Source organism: Crotalus tigris, unplaced genomic scaffold (assembly GCF_016545835.1).
Source record: "Crotalus tigris isolate CLP2741 ecotype Arizona unplaced genomic scaffold, ASM1654583v1 scf7180000019423.1032690, whole genome shotgun sequence".
Lineage (NCBI taxonomy): Eukaryota > Metazoa > Chordata > Lepidosauria > Squamata > Viperidae > Crotalus > Crotalus tigris.
Window position 1 is genome coordinate 1,001,448 of NW_024097532.1, and position 17,948 is coordinate 1,019,395.

The following is a 17,948-nucleotide window of genomic DNA, read 5'->3' on the forward strand; positions in this document are numbered from 1 at the left end:
GCTTGCCCCTTCTTGACCAATTAACCATTCCTAGCACTTTTCCAATGAATTTGTATGCATGACATGGCCAAAGTAAATCAGACATAGTCTTATGATTTTAGCTTTTCATGATGTATCTGGTTTTATACGATTTAACACTTCCCTGTTAGTTACTCTGGCTGTCCATGGTATACACCAGTGGTGGCGAACCTATGGCACAAGTGCCAGAGGTGGCACTCAATGCCCTCTCTGTGGGCACATATGCCGTCACCCCAGCCCCACCTCCCCCATGGCCCCTCCTTACCAGCAGCCCCCCCGGAGAGTGCAGCCTGTGCGGAGCAGTGCAGCCAAGGACATGGCAGCTGGGCAGTGGGAACAAGACTCTGCCCTTGTGCCCTATCACGTGCAGTTGATGCTGTGGGGTATGGGTGGATGGTGTGGCCAACATAGCACTGCTGGGCTGCCTGGGCAATCTGCGGCAGGCCATGGAGGTGGTGAGTGGCCCTGCAGGTGGGTGGGGGTGGGGGGAATGGGGCCAGGGGGGCGGGTTTTGGACACGTTCTGTAAAAGGTTCACCATCACTGGTATACACAGTAATTTATGCCAGCACCACAGTTCAAAAGCATCAATTCTTCTTCAATCAACCATTCTTAGTTTCCAACTCTCACACCCATACCTCATTATAAGGAAGACTATTGCTTTCAATACATTCAGTATACAATGGCATTCAATACCATTATGATATTGTTTTTAGAATAAATCCATCCTTCTGGAGGATAATTTCCAGAAGATGGTGTTGAAGGACTGCTACCTTGTTCATGAGATAGAGCATTTTGTATGCCCTCTTTATGAAGGTGACATGATTTATGGCAGCAAGGGGAGGAAGGAAAAATGGTAAGAATATACAATTTTATAAAAAAAATATATAAAAGGAAGGATAGTCCTTTCCTTTTCCTTTCCCTTCTCTGTTTTGTGAAATATATTTTTTTCATGTTCAAGGCTGATTCAGAGGCTGCAAATAAGCAGGATGGCAAATATAGCTCTGTCCTTAAATGCTTGAGAAACACAAAGAGAGTCCAAAGGGGTCTTCTGAGAAGCTGCTTCTTTCTAGAATCTACTTTATTCTCCTTGCTAGAACTGGCCCTCTTTACATTCTTCAATTAATCCCAGAAACATTATTTATATATACTTGTAGAGCTGAATGGCATATATGTTGATTTGGGAGTTTTGATTAGCTTAAGTCCTTCTATATATTCTCTGGATTCGGAATCAATACAATAAAAACTTTTAAAAACCTTTAAAATGTAGCAGCATATGGCATGCAAACATCCTGGTAATTTCAAAATATGTGAGGAAAGTATTATTTTTGAAAAGAAACCTGCAGTCAGCCTGGGAATTTATTTTTGATCTATAGCACTGCAAAGCTCTGCATATTGAAGATTAAATTAACCATTAAATTAACACAGGCAGAAGCAATATCATTTTTATTTAAGAAGATTACATGAAAAATCATCTCTCTATATAAAAAAGTTCCCAGTATTGCAGTTGTAGATCAGCCAAATTGTTCTATAATTCAGAAGCCTTTCCTGCTGCCTGTTAAATAATTCTTCAAATTTCATGTTAAACGAAGATCTGCCAAAAATTGTGTGGAGAGAGAAAGAAATCCAAAGGGGAAAAAAACAGATTTTTGTCTGGTGCAGATCAGACCAATTTTATAACGGTCACATTCATTGTTTTCTCTTCCTGCAGAATCTATCACATAAAGCTAAGCACAAAATATTCATATGTTTCTTATGTCTTCATGTCATTTCAGAACAACCAATTATCACATTCCATCTGTCACAGGACACATTTCTCTGACTTGTACCTGGATTTGGGCACTGGTCCTAAATATTATAATTTTCTCAGATCAAAACCCAAATTTACTTTTGCAAAACATCTTAATATACTTGGGAACAGAAGGAGTAAGAAACAAGATGTAGAAAGCTATCAGTTCTTTCTTCAACCCATCCCTTTCCTTATTCTGTTTTAATAATAATTTTTTTAAGTAAAAAAATACTGTTTATTAAATTATGTTGATTGTCCTCCCTAAATGAAATTATTCATGATGTCTAGATCTTCTTTTTTATTTTTTTTATTTTTCCTTTTTTTTCTTTACAAACAAACTTAATACACAATACATTTTTTCTTTTCCCTTAACAATACTATGTCCTATATCGCTTAAGTTTATTTACATTTATTTACATTACTTCTCATACTTTTTTATTCTGCAATTCTAGCCAGTTATAATACATGTCCCATATCTTGTAAAATTCTGTAACTTCTTTGTCTTTTATTTTTAAGAAAAGTTTGTTCATCTCAGCACAGTCTAATATCTTACATACAATCATTGCATTTGCTGGCATGTTCTCCCTTTTCCAACATTGCGCATATGCAGTGCGTGCTGCAGTTATAATATGTATAATGATATATTGGATTAATAATCATTTTTTATTGATGTTTACACTTCTAAAAAAAATTAATACAAACTAAGAAAAATATATATAAAAAAGAGAAAAAATAATACAGAAAAATATATATAAATATATAAAAGCATTACTTCCCCCTCTATCAAGACAAATACAAACAATTTCAGTAACTTATCACCATCATTTATATTTTTTTAAAAAATCTCTTCTTCCCCATCTCATCTATAATCAAATTATAAAGTCCTAATCAGCAAAAGTCCATTGACTGACTAGAAATAGCAACATATATGTTAAACTTAATCAAATATATCAGTTTTATATTACTTTTCTTTACTTTGAACATACTGTAGTAATTTATCAATTTCTCTAACCATACACCAAAAAAAACCCCTTTCTTTGTCTTGTCTTGATTTGTCATCTTTAAAGCCTCATCATTCAGTTCTAGTAAAACAAAAAATGTTTAAGATACCGGTCCCAAACCCTTTTGGCACCAGGGACTAATTCTGTGGAAAACCTCCCCAGAGGAGGGATGGTTTTGTGCACTACCTATCCTGTGCATGCACAGATGAAACTTTGCTTGCTTGCATGGCCCAATTCCTAACAAGCCACAGACGAGTACCACTCCACAGCCCAGGGATTGGGGACTCCTGATATATATAAAAAAATATTTATAAAAATAAATAACATTTGTATGTCTTTCATTATTTTGGGGAATCTGGATCTCCTTTTAATTGGTGTCTCAAAAGTTGATTTCTTATCATTTTCTCTTTGTCTCTTCTCAGAATGTCCTTCATAAGTTTAACAAGCCTCTTTTGTAAATCCAAGATAAGAAAGTTATCCAAGTCACTCTTCTGATTATTTGCATATCTCCTTTAATTATGAAGACATTAGCTGGTTTCATTTGTAAATCCAATGTAGCATCTCTTTCCATATCATTCTTGTAGCCTGACATTTTAAAATCTAGTTTCATATCCACATTTGAAACAGCCTGTTTTGTCTAATTTGTCTAATGTTTCTCTTCTTTAACCTCTTTTAATCCATTTTTATAACAGCAGACAATTTTAAGACTAATTTCTGAGTGCATTGATACCAAATATCCCTGAATTCTCCTAAAGTCAGATATTTTTGCTCCGTACTGTAACAGAACAGAACAGAACAGAACAGAATAGAATAGAGCTGGAAGGGACCTTGGAGGTCATCTAGTCCAGCCATCTGCTCAAGCAGGAGAACCTATACCATTTCAGACAAGTGACTGTCTAGTGTCTTGTTAAAAATCTCCAGTGATGGAGCACCCACAATTTCTGAAGGCAATATTAATGGTTCTCCTCTAATTATCATCTTTCTGGTTCTCTCTAGTGTCCATCTTTCTTATCACATTTATTTTCTAGTCAACAACATTTTCCCATGGGACGATACCTCCATTAATTTCAAAATCTTCACAGATTTTTAAAATAAATTTTTAAGCAACCCTCAGGAAGAATACTTGTAATTAATTTTGAAATATTATCTCAAGTCCCTCTGGTTCCTTAATCCATTTATAACTTTCCAAAATCAATGTTCTAACGACATTAGCTGTTTATTAAAAAAAAAAACCCACTTTTTAAGGTTCTTAAACTTGCATAAAACTTCTTTCTTCAAGGATAGAAGGAAACATACCTGGTATAATGAAACTCACCTTTCCAAAGGTTTTTAATATCAAAAAAGCTGCTAATGAGAAAGTTCCAGAAGTAATTAAGAAAGGAAGTATGCAAACCCTGTGTCCATGAAGGCTCCAAAACATGGCTTGGGAAAGCTTGCAATTCCTCAGCTCACAGTGCTCTAAACTAAATCTATCAGAACCAGCTGTCTCACAGTTTCCTCAGTTTCCACAGCTTCCTGGAGTGCTTGTGACAATCTTGGTTCTTTCCTTATTCTAGAGAATTCCAAGGTGCTGTTCCATTGACCAGCTTCTCATTCCACTGCAATCATCACCTCTGCTCTTGCAGAGCTGTCTTCAGTGACAATGAGAGAAGCTAAAGGTTTTTTCTGTATTTCAGTCATAAGCTCTTGGGCCTTGTATATAAAACTGGAAATGAAGGCAGTTGAAGAAATCCCTTTATGTATTTCAACCTCTTTCTCCACTTTGCTGTGCTGATGGCTCATGTTCTCACTATTCTCTCCCCAAAACAATTGTCATGCCCTTTGATTAATAGATTTTCCCCCTTCCTCCCATTGATGCTGTGAAAAGAAGCACCAATTCCTTTCTATCAGTGGATAGTTGAGGACAAAGCTTCCACCAATAACCATTTTGTATGAGCTTGTCAGTATTGACTTCCAGTTATACTTGACATCTTCCCATTTGCTACGTCCTCTAGTAATCCATGTAACAACAACAAAAACAACAACAGTAAACCATTTTATCATTCTTTCTATACATTTGTCTTGAATGGGAAACTGGCATAACCCATGTCAATTTTATCTGGTCACTATATGCAGACATAAGGGAGGATTCCCTTATCAATTCCCTTAAGCACCTATATGCCAAAACAAAAACAAAACACACACACACACACACACACACACACACACACACACACTCTACATACAGAATATATATATATATTCTATATGCACAGAATATTCATATGTTTCTTATGTCTTCATGTCATGTCAGAACAACCAATTATCACATTCCATCTGTCACGGGACCTATTTCTCTGACTTGTACCTGGATTTTGGCACTGGTCCTAAATATTATATACATATATATATATATATGTTCTATATTTCATCATTCCATTAGGAAATTTAGAAAAGGAAAGAGAAAAAAGTCCAAACTTTCAGGGTCAAATAGTGTTAAAAATGTTTGTGAAATCTAAGTGGGAGACCCAACAAAGATTCATGAATTACCGGTATGATCTTTTCAAGAGAGGGAACCAAGGGCCAAATCACTCTAGAGATCATTGACCAGAGAAGGAGCATTCCTATCACATAGTAGTCAACTGGAAGAGAGGCATTTGTTTATAAGGAAATGAAGTTCAGCAGGCAAAAATACAGTGCTAAAACAAGTTGTAAAGCACTGCTTCCAATGAGCACAGGCTGGCTTCCTGTCAGCACAGGGATATGTAGAAGATGATAAAATGTGTTCCCAATCTTGACAAATGATTAGTGGCCAGCACTTGCACTTGGGCAATAAGTTCAAACTTCATATTTTCCACTTGCCAAACCACTAGACACTCAAATCAAACATTAAGACATTAAGGAGTACTTAAAATATCTTTGTACTGCAAGTGCAGAAAATCTATTTGTATTCCCTGTTGTGCTTTTTGGTTTTTTGAACCTCCATTACTCTCTTCTGCCTTCCATTGAGAAGTATATTTTATGCTTGTAGATTGTATCCATGATTTTGTAACTTGATTATGCTCAGTGGAAAATTAATGGCAACAGGTTTAGACCTTCTTTCTCTGACATGTGTAAGATGATGGTCTTAGCAGTATGAGAACCTTAGAAAAGACTTTTCTTAGGAATATGCAAGTACAATCAACACAGATGAAGCTAGAGTGAGTGGGAATCTGTCTTTCTTCCTCCATCTGCCTCCGTGGTTTTTGGAGGAAAGGAAAATAAAAGAGACCATGGGATATATATTTTCTCTCTATTAACATATACTGTATTTTCCAGCATATAAGACGACTTTCTAAAGCATGCAAATCATCTCCGAAGTCTGGGGTCATCTTATACGCTGAGTAGTCTTATACGCCGGAAAGTACGGTAGTTTCCAGTGTATAAGACGACTTTCTAACCATGCAAATTGTCTCTGAAGTCGGGGGTCGTCTTATATGCCAAGTCGTCTTATACACCGGAAAATACGGTACTCTAGTGATGAAGATATAAGTTTAATATTCATTCTTTGCTAATTATGTCTCTTTTCATTCTCTGTTCCAGTCTTTCTTGTGCTCTCCCTAGTTATAAAAACTTTGCAGCAGCAGCTTCTTTTTTCTTATTCACCTGTGATCACTTGTTTATTGATGGTATTATTTATTTATTCATTCAATCTATAGGGCCACCTATCTCAAATGCATAACTCCCTATGGCTAACTATGAATAAAAACAAGATTAAAATATTACAACAAAATAATAAATAACATACAGCAGCCAACATAAAAACCAATCAATAATAATTAACACATACATATTTATATGAATAAACTGCAATGTGAGAGCTTAAAATAGGGTGGAAAAGCAATTTCTCTGACCATATAGTGTGGGGGTATCAAACTGCCAGCCTGCGGGCTGGATGTGTCATCCAGAAGCTGTGCCCACACCATTGCTGGCAATGGCAAAAGCGTCCCGATACGTTGCGCGATGTCATGTGATGTCACGAGTTTGACATTTCTGATATAGAGTCATTTATAAGAAATGGGGGACTATGTAAATCCAATCCAATCAGATCTAATCCACCAAACTCAAACCCAAACCAAACCCAAACCCATACCCATATCCATACCCATACCACATCACACCACACCACACCATACCAAACACAAACAAAGACAAACACAAACAAACACAAACACAAACCATATCAGGCTGTAAATCCAAGCACACACAAACAAAAGCTGACAAAACTCTGTCCCAATATTTAGGAAAAGAAGCACAAATATCCCTCTCCTCAAATTTGCTTCCTTTCCCCAACAACTGTGATTTACAAGCATCTCCAGTGTTTAGTGTGGTCATTCTCCATCAAAATAAGCACTTGTCATTTTTTTTAAAAAAGGTAAAGCAGTATAGATAAGTTCAAATAACTCTGCAAACTACATTTTTGTTTGTTCATTATCATATTTATACCTGCACAGTCCTGATCTAGTGAAATACAGCACATAAAAGATGGTGATTTACAGTAAAACATGAAACATCAGAAGTTTTTTTCAATATGTAAGAGATCTGTAAAACAATATAAGCAATAAACAACATACATAAAAACTACATTGTGAGTTTTGCATCATTTTTGATGCAACTATCAAAAAATAAGATCATAAATAATATTTTTTCTTATTTTTCAGGATTTATAAGCCACTCTGATCTTAAAAGACGCTGGACAATGCACAACATAGGAAACAAAGCATAATGCCAAAACAATAGAAATCTCTAAACCAATGTATAAATAAAAAAATCTTTAAAATGGGCTAAAATGCAAAATAGCAAAGATAGCCAACCAGGTCAACTGTAGCTGAAAATTCTTAAGAGGAATACTGGGTTTAGTAGGTTACACAAAGCTAAGAAGTTGTCAAATTTGTAAGGCCACCCAATTCCCTAACAATTTGGGTAGTGTACAGTATTAAAAATAGTTTGGAACAATAAGAAATAGAAACATACATCTACCCAGAAGTAGGCTCCATAAGAATGAATGAAATGTTAGATCTTTCTATGATAAATGTTACATATCAACATTACATCATGATTATTGGTCTTCTGGATGATTCTCATATCATCCAGCCAATAACCATTTGTCTTTTCTCCTTCATTTCTTTCCATGCCCAAAACACCTGATTGTGTTTTTTTTCCTCCCTAAAAGCTACTGCATTTGTGGCATAATAAACAGTATTTCCTTGATTTTGAAGACAATTTTTGTGCAATACTTCCCTTCCTCTCTTCTACTTCGGCAAGTCTTCACTGTTTCATTACCCATGTTCCTGGAATTCATTCATTCAAGTACTCAATCAACCATACTTTTGTGCCTCCTCAATCAACCCCTTCACAGATGAGCTGAGAAATACTCAGCAGGATTCCAAAGACTACTGTTTAAAATCTATCCACTCATTCAACCATATTATTTCCTGATATCAGCTGAGTTCTGAAGATTTTACTTACATATTGTACAACTCATGATCCATTGGGTCACCCTAGTGATATTTCTTTACCTAAACAGAGAAACACAATGTCTACAAGTGGATTGCTATTGTTTTGGTTTTAAAATTAAAAAAAAAACACATGACTTTATTAAAGAAGAAGGATTCGTAGCAAGACAAATATAGATTCTTTTTGTTTAACAAAGGACATTTTTGATTATCACTTCTGGTTGATATGTCCTTCTTTAAGAATACTCTAATGTTTTTCTTTTCTTTGGCTAAAAGCAACATACAGCTGATCATACTGGAATGCTGATTTCTCTGAATAAATCAGCACGTTCTCCATGGCTTGTTCCTGTATTTCATGTATAGTGAGAGCAAAGTATGACAGTATTGGGAACTGTATCCACTGAAGTGGGACATTTTCACCTCCTAATAAATTGAGTGCATTTTTTGGAATCATGCCAGTGCCAGTTTTGAATACCCCAATGTTTATGTTTGTTCAAGGAGATTTTTTTGGAGTTCTTCGCTAATCATCCACATTCCACAGCAAAGCCTTGGAAGATTCAAGTTCAATGAGTAGTGTTGGCTCTTTCACTGACAGAGATGAAGAAATAATGTTATTTCATCTTTCCAGGGAAGCTTCTAATGCAGGTAGAAATCATTTTTCTCATCATTTCATTGAGGGGAACCAAGATAGAATTCTCGGAGAACGCTTTGACAGAATTGTTAGATGTTAGGTAATTGAAATCTATACGTTCTTCCATAGATCTTGCTGTCAGAACAGTATCTTCTGGCAATTCTTTTTTTATCATTTTGATTTTTCTGAATTCCAACATTCAATAAGAATCCAGAATATCTTTTTTCCCTCAGTCATTACATGTTTCTCTTCAACTAAAACTTGAAAAAGCTTCTCAATAAGTATGATTTTTTTGATGCATGAATTATCCACATTTGCATAATTTCATATTTTCACAGCTAGTAGAAGCTGATGGAAATCACATAGCAAATGGTTAATATTCCGCCCAAGGCCTCATTCTTGCCACATACATCACAAGAAGAATGGTGTATGACTTCAAAGCTCTGTCTTCTAATAATGGATTCTCATCCCAGACAATAAACCTTTACACATTGAAACACATTTGCAGTATTGGGTTTATTTCATTATTACAAACAACATTTTCATTTACTTTGAGAAGTATCTTGAATCTTGAATGCACTCTTCTACCACAAGGCATCAATGTTGTTGTAATACCAGATCACCGCAATAGCAACATCTCCACCTCCCCTAACTTTAGCCAAGATCAAGTTGGTACAAATGTATTTCCCATTCTTCCTTGTTCATCATTAAAAATGTCTGAAAAAAGATTGCTTTGCAAGCACTTATATAAATAATGATTTAATGTGCTTTGCTCATTATTCAATAAAGGGTGGTTGTGTACTCTAAATTTCTGATGTTTGTTTCTGTTGTATTACTGCTTATGCAATAATTCCTGATTGCCACCATGTTGATTAATTGCACTTGTTGGTTTTGGCAAGTTATATTCTTAGTGTTTTTTTCTGAATTTCTCAAGTTTTTCTTGAAAATTTAGGAGAGCTTGTTCATGATAAGCTCTTATTGATCATGATATTAGATCACTGATATTCTCTCAATTTGGAGGAAATCTTCAGACATTGCATTCTTGAACTGGTTCCACAATTGCTGTGGGTCATTGATTTCAGTGTTGGTTAGCAAGACAACAAACAAATCTTTCATTGCTCTGGGTATTCTTGTTTTTTTGGTGTCTTCTATAGTTTGTTGCCAGTGATCATCAGCTTGCAAAAATCTTCTCTCTCTCTGCAGATGTCTTTGAATGATGGAAAGATGTATCCATTATGTTTCTTAAATGACTTCAAAGGTACCAACTCCTTCACGTGAAAGAAACAGTATCAAGTAATGGAGGTCATCACTTCATGGAAAAATGGTATATACTCATCCCCAGAACTTCAAAAATCCCAGAGAACTCTTCCAATCTTTTCCAAATGGGTGTTATTTTTAAACCAGATTCAGGACCCCTACATGCTCAAATGCCACACAAAATGGCAGCATAGGTATTTTGTGATTGGCAATATGGACAACAATAGTTTGTTTGGCATAGCTAGCAAATGACTGCTGAAATAGATAGATCATAGCAATCTATGTGTCAGAATAGTCACTGGGTGCCACAGTGCTAATGTGGATGTGTTTTATGCTGACTTGAATAATGACAAGGTATAAGTGGAGTTTCATGCTCAGGCAAAGACTGAATTAATTTTAAGGGAAGCAAAAAGATTAACGCTATGTCATATGTGTGGATCTCCATATTCTTTCACTTGACACTGCATGGTGTTACAAGCATAATTTCAATGTACACTGGGAGATTACCCACTGAAATTTGTCTGAAGAGTAAAAAGAGATTTCCCAGTAGTATATCTAGAGTCTTATAATTCTTCTGTCAGGGTGATACAAGGCCCAGTATCTTCATAAGTATCAAAGAGCAAAAACGCTATTTTTTTTCTTTTAAATATTATTGATCTCTTCCTCTTTAGTCACCTACTAATAACGTGTATAAATATGTGTATACTCTCCTAAACATGGACATTATAGGGCTCACTTGTTTCTGTGTACTAAAGCATTTTTTCTTACTAATATATGTCAACCTAGAAAATACTTTTAACAGTCATTTTACCTTTTCTAGCACAGGGGTCCCCAACTCCCAGTCTGTGGACCAGTACCAGGCCACGGCCTGCCAGCAACCAGTCCACACAAGCAAACAAAGCCCCATCTGCAGGATGCAGGCAGCACACAAAACCATACCCCCTCTGGTCCACAGAAAAACCTCTTTCCATGGAACCGGTCCCTGGTGCCCAAAAGGTCAGGGACCTCTATTCTAGCAGAATTGAGGCCATGTCTGAGATAGAGGTGATCAGCAATAATAAGAAAGTTGGGTCTGTGAAGAACATGTGAGAACAAAAGCCCTCTGAAGAATAATGGCTGGCTCTAGAATAGAAGAATAGGGTTTGAGGCTGGCCAGTTCATTATGAGCAGACAGAATATCTGCTATGAATATGAGATCAAGATGGCATTGTCAGAAATAACTTCAATTTCTGGAAACAGATCAGCATCAGCCAAAATATTATCATAAAGGTTTATTGCTTGCCCTTTCCTCAAAACCTTTATTGTATTTCTACCTGATTGTCTCAAATGCAAGCAACAAGCATGCAATAGAGGATAAAATTATCTGGCATATATTTATATTGCATGTAAGTAAACATTTAATGCAGTCCACATATGCTAAAAGTTTAGCTTAGCAAAGCATAGATCTAGGAAACACGATTTATTTTCTTTCTAATTACAGCCTTTGGCTGAAATCCCAAACAAACTGTTATCAAGGAAATAATGAAGCAGTACTAACAATTCAAAGTGCTATTTTTAGGGATCAGTATGCAGCAGAGATATCCTACTATCAATGGGGAATTCCAGGAATGAGGTTTTAGCAGAATAAAAAGTACTGAATTCAAGATTTATTTGCTGGTTTAAGCTTTTAGCCACTGCCAGGAAGGATGGTCTTACTCTTCGCTCTTCCTTGACCATTACTTTTTAATCTGTACTAAAGATGCTAATATTGTGTTATCAGACCTCTTCTGGTGAAGTTGATCACCCCATTTTGAGCTCAGAGTACCTCAGCAACTTTAAGCTTGAAACATTTTGAATATAAAAGAGGGATATGGTTTGGATGCAATCATAAAAGAGTTTGTATACACCCATATACCACCATTATAGGCATTATTGCTGGAGAAATTTTGAAGCAATATAGTAACTATTGTCTAGGGACCGCATTGGAGACCAGCACCAGAGGTCATTAAACTTATTTTCATCACAATTTCTCATCATGAACAATTGCTAAATGAGGTAATTCCTAATGAGAACTAAAAGAAAGAAAGAAAGAAAGAAAGAAAGAAAGAAAGAAAGAGGAAGGAAGGAAGGAAGGAAGGAAGGAAGGAAGGAAGGAAGGAAGGAAGGAAGGAAGGAAGGAAGGAAGGAAGGAAGGAACCATTAACCTTCAATATTATTAATTTTAGATTTTGTCCTCAAGTGAATCAATTAGATACAGAAAGCACTATTTTTAAATGAAAATACATTATTTTTAACAAAAAAGAAGAAAATAATCGAAAATTGAAAGCATATTTTGCCCAATGAAGCCTTGTCTAAGTTTCATTTCCTGTTGGGCAGATGGAGGGTGCTAAAGAGTACAAGATCATTCCATTCTGGGTTCTTAGGAGAAAAAGCAGCAGGAACAACTTATGGGAGTGACTTGTGACTTTCTCTAGCTTCTCTATTGTCTTTGTGGGAAGGTGACCAGGAAGGTCACAAATGATAATCATGTAACCTCAGCTCACCATGACAGTTGCAACTTCACAACCAGTTTTAAATCCCACTTGGTCGGCACTATTCATAATTTTGAATGGTCAGTGAATGAGTGGTCATAAGTTGAAGCCTAACTGTCTATATACACTACATTGTACAGTTAACAACCATTTATTCAGTAACTATTTACATTTATGATGCTGTTGAACAAATGGAGGCTATAGTGTATAGCCAGTCCTTGTAGTTATAGCTGTTGCAATGCTCTTGTGGTCACATAATATAAAATTGGGCACTTGGCATATCATCTGTATTTAAGACCGCTGCATATATTTTAACTCCCCTCATCCACCTATCTTCCCCCTTCTCTGCCTTTTGGAGACCCTGCACTCCACCACCACTGTCTACCCCTTCAACCCTCTGCTGCTACCAGCTGACCTTCACAGTCTTCTTTCTCCTGCTGCTGCTCAGCTCATGAGGCCTTCCCCAAAACTTCATAAGGCCTCTGCGAAGCCTTATGGATACCCTGCACAGATGCCTCATGGGGATTCAGGGAGGACTCACAAGGGTCTTGCTAAGGGGCAGCAGTTGTCCCCAGCTGGGCACCCCTTGTCAACCGTGGAAGAAGAAGACAGCAAAAGTTAGCTGGGGGTAGAGGCGCAACAGGAATAGGTAGGAGCAGCAGGGTATAAAACATAGACGAGTGGAGATAGATGGATGTGGGATGTTGAAGTGGAAGGTAACATGGCAGGGCAAGAGAAATGTGAAGTCCCAGCCTTCTGGTACTACCATCACTAAGCTGTGTGGTCACATGATATTTCATCTAACAATTGCTTTACTTAGCAATGGAAATTCTGATCCCAGTTAGGGTTGTTAAATAGGACTGCCCTGCATTTTTTTTTAAAAAAGTAAATATTTCCTATTCTTTCTCCTCCCCCCTCACTTCAGTTTTTCCATTAAAACAAAAGGCTGAAATACCCTTCATGAACTCCTACGGGAGACATCAAACTCTGCAAGACAGCAGTCACAAAGTTATCCCAAAGATGCTTTTTCGCAAGGCAACTGGACTTGTTTTTCTTTGAAGATGTTTCACTTCTCATCCAAGAAGCTTCTTCAGCTCTGAGTCTTCAGAGAAAAACAAGAAAGTCCAGTTGCCTCACAGAAAAGCCTCTTTGGGATAACTATGACCTGGATGACTGAGAATCTCCATAGACAACAGTCACAAAACCACCCCCTTTTTCACAAGTGCTGCATGCATGTCCCCAAAGGATGAAGCTTTAATCATGACACTACTATCATCTTGCAAATTTTGATCCTGCAGGCATCACTTTTTTGCTGTGAAATTCCATTCTTTTTTCTTGGTCCTCTGCTAAAGTGGGAGTAGAGGCCTGTACTTCACAGCCAGTACATCACCTGTTGTTAGCCAGTTTCCTTACAACAGTTGTTACAATTATACCCTAAAAATCTGGGTCTCTGTTGAGAAGAAAATGTTTGCATCTGGATATTTTTCAGAGTAGCAACAGTTAATTTTTCAGGTTCAACCTTGTTTTTAAATCATGTGTGCCTCCCTGTATTTCAGTGAAGTAACTATGATTTGGAAATGAGGTCTGTAATGGCTTAAAGTATTTAAGCCCTTAAAATAATGTACTTTGCCTGTAGCTCATGAAGCAGCAAATCCTTTGGCAGTGATATCCTCCTTCCATATAGCAACGAGAGTGACATTATTCATGTCAGGCAAATAATTCTGTCCAAAAAGATGTGTTATATCTTATAGAAGGAAAAGGTAAGACACAGTTTCCCCATAGTTTCTGAATTACTCAATGTTACTTCATTAGGGATAGAAAGGAAAGCATTAATACAACAGGAGTAGGAGAGCTAGCTTGAGCCTCCAAGAATAATTCTGTTGCTGAGTACCGATTATGGTTTCTCATAAACATGTAACTACAGGCACGCTTTGCTTAACACTTACTTGTTCAGCAACTGTTCTAACTTACTATGGTCATATAGTAAAGGACAGGCTAGCGATTATGAAGTTTCAGCATTTTGCACTCAAAGGATCCTCATCTGTGACCTTCACTGCCAGCTTCCTTCAAGCAAAGTCAATGTGGCAGTGGGCAGGAGTTCAACAATGGTGACTCTTGATGTCATGTTTAACAATGCCAACCAGAACTCTGGAACTGCTGTTGCTAAGTGATTTATATTTCATGTGATATAATGCTTTATGACTGCATCTCTTAGCAATGGAAATTCTGGTCCCAGTAGCCATCATTAACCAAGAACTACCTTATATATTGGAATAGGATAAGCCAACTCTTCTTGGCCTTTTGGTTAAGTTCAACTGTATGTGTAGATGAGTTGTACTAGGATTTAAATAGCTATCTTTAGTATTCATGTGAGGCTCTTGGGAGGAGATTCTATATTTCCGGCTCGGTAAGGTTTACAATGGTTAAATCTCATTGTAATTGTACTTCCAGAGTAAGATACACCCCCTTTTCAAAGGTTCCCCCTCTTCCTCATATTCAATTACATAGGGAAGTTCATCCAGCAGTCTAGAACAGAAGCAAGAATCTGAATAAAGGAACAAATTCAACTGAGACCAGCTTGAAATTGTTTACAGGTTGCAATATAACTAAATATAGACTTTACTAATGAAAACATACTTAACTCTTGCTATCTAAACTTATCAAGAACTTAAAATATGTGATTCTTTCAGGGTGATTCTCTGGGAGTCCACAGCAAAGTTTGGCGTTTATTATATGGCAACTTCTTGAAGACCAAATAAGCTCACCCAACAGGGATTTTCTAGTAATCTAGGAATAAGTTCCCAGAAGGCAAATTCAACCCGACCAATCAGTATAACTTAAATAACCTAATCAGATATATTCCACCTTGATTCTGCAAGATCCCTCTGGCATAATTATAGGAAAATTAGCCTGGAATGTGAGGGCCATGCAGTGTGGACTTTGTAATACTTGCAATATGGGTTTTGTAGTACTCTTGCACTGGCTAATTAACATGGATTTTTCTTGTATTTTAATTTGCCTTAGTTCTCTTTCTCTCTTTTAAATGTATTGTTAATTGGCCATGTCTAATCAAGCAAAAATGTAGATAGTTTATACTTTAGAAACTAGGACTGGCAGACTGTTTGATACATTGAAAATAAACACTTTTGTTTTCAGTTGTTCCCAAGCCTCAATGAACAAAGCAAGTATTCGAACCCAAGAGTGGGAAAGTGCTGTTAATGTATCTTTATCAATGCACATTTTGATGTTTTTCCTTTATAAATGTTTCTTTTATTTTTATTCAGATTACAATGCTCTTTTCAATCCTTATGCTTAGATATTATTGGGTGTCTAATTGTTCATGATGTAACTGGACATATGATTTTTCCTAATCCAATCAACTTTTACTTTGAAGTTTCTTTGTTGTGCAAACTATAAAAGTAAATGTAATTCTTTGTTCCAGGTTCTCTCTCACACATAAAGAATCCTTTTTAACTGAAGCATTTCAAATAAATTGTAAATTAAATGGTCTTCCTGTCTTGGGTGCTAATTGAAGTCCAGTGTGCTGAGGCAGAACCTAGCTAGATTTGGCTAACAAATTTTTATTCAGATAGACTTTGACCTAGCCATAGCTGGCTATATTTTTGCTTTAATGGAATGAACTAGCCAATAAGAGGGGATTGAATCTAGCACATTCCACCATCTTGGTTTGTTTAGTTATGTAGTTCTCATACTTTGCTACCCTTTAAGTCAGGAGTGTCAAACTGGTGGCCCGCAGGCCAGATGTGTCTCATGTAGGCCACACCCACCCTGGCTCCACAAAGGCAAAAAACATTGAGATACATCATGTGACACAATCGAGTTTGACACTCTATGACAATTCACTGGGGCCAACTCACCATGGCCAATTTGCTTGGGACAACTTGCTATGGCTAACTCGCCATAGGATAACTTGATCCTGGACAAAAGTTACACTAATAAAGAAATGGAGGAATAGAAACATTAAAGAAAGGATGCAAAAGGAGGGACAGAATGAAATATGATCAATTAAAAATTAAAATATTTTTTTATTTATTTTAAATAATTAAATAGAATTGTTAAATTGTTCCGCAGTGAGTTTTCCCATGGTGAGTTGGCTGGGGCAAGTTGTCCCATTCTCCCTTTAAATACTTTTGATGTTTCAGATGCTGCTGAATATCAGTTCCCAGCAACCTCAGTCAGTTGTCAGCTGCCCAGAAAATCAAGATATTCAGGCAGCTCAAATGAGTAAATAAATATTCATTGCAGGCTTAAGTTCTTTCCAAGTGACTGTTAAGGGAAATGTGCAGGAGTTGAATGGAAATGAATTTAAGATGGGCTGGACTTAGATCTCTTGCGGGAGCGAAGGGACTTATGATGCATTTGATCCCTCCCTTGAGCTCAGCCTGGTCATCTTCTACACTAGCATGACCAATAATGAGAGAGGCTGAGGGATTAGGAAGGAACAAACCCATTTATAAACTATTCTGTGCATGGAACTGATTTCTTGGGATGATTCATGTTCATGTATATGAAACATATGTTTGGTCCATATATAGGAAGAAACTGAATGTTTTTGTTCAAGAGTGTTTCTGAAATGCAAATGTGCTGTGCAAAAATTGAGAGATGGGGAATGAGAAAGATGAGTGGGAAAATGTCAAGGACATTATAGCAGCTGAGGAGATTAGAGAAGCAGGGAAGACAAGGTACTGGAAGGATCTGTTATAGGAAGAGGCATGAGCCTTGTCCTTTGTGCTCCATAAAACTGGTCTGGAATGCATGCAGAGTTCATTGTGGCCAAAACTCTGAAAAACAAACAAAAATATTTGGAGTTTTCTTTCTGCTGAATTGCAACCCACCTGGAATTCTTTAGCAGAACTTTAGAATACAGTACCGTATATTCTGGTGTATAGGGCGACCCGGCATATAAGACGACTCCTGTGTTCGACGCCAAGTCGTAAGACAATCGACGCTGAGTTGCAAGATGATCAACGCCGAGTCGCATGCCTAGAAAGTCATCTTATATGCCGAAAACTACCGGTATTTCCGGCGTATAAGACAATCGACGCTGAATCGCATGCCTAGAAAGTCGTCTTATACGCCAGAAACTACCTTATTTCTGTCGTATAAGACGACTCAGCATATAAGATGACCCTGAGTTCGGCGCCTGTTTCAACGCTCTCAAAAGTCATCTTATATGCCAGAATATACGGTATGTTAGTTTTAGGTCTGAAACAAAACAGAACAGAATAACAGAGTTGGAAGGGACCTT

At 36.9% G+C, this 17,948-nt stretch overlaps 1 long non-coding RNA gene across 2 annotated transcripts in view; it reads right to left on the reverse strand.

The window, feature by feature from the left end:
* The window catches only part of LOC120316582, an 84,262-nt gene that overhangs the window by 64,278 nt on the left and 2,036 nt on the right, over positions 1–17,948 (reverse strand). The window contains exon 3 of one of the 2 annotated variants that reach the window (XR_005559003.1): positions 14,651–17,481. This is a non-coding gene — a long non-coding RNA (uncharacterized LOC120316582). Of the gene's footprint in view, positions 1–6,180; positions 17,482–17,948 lie in introns of those variants that run through there. The other variant, XR_005559002.1, reaches the window with a different exon arrangement.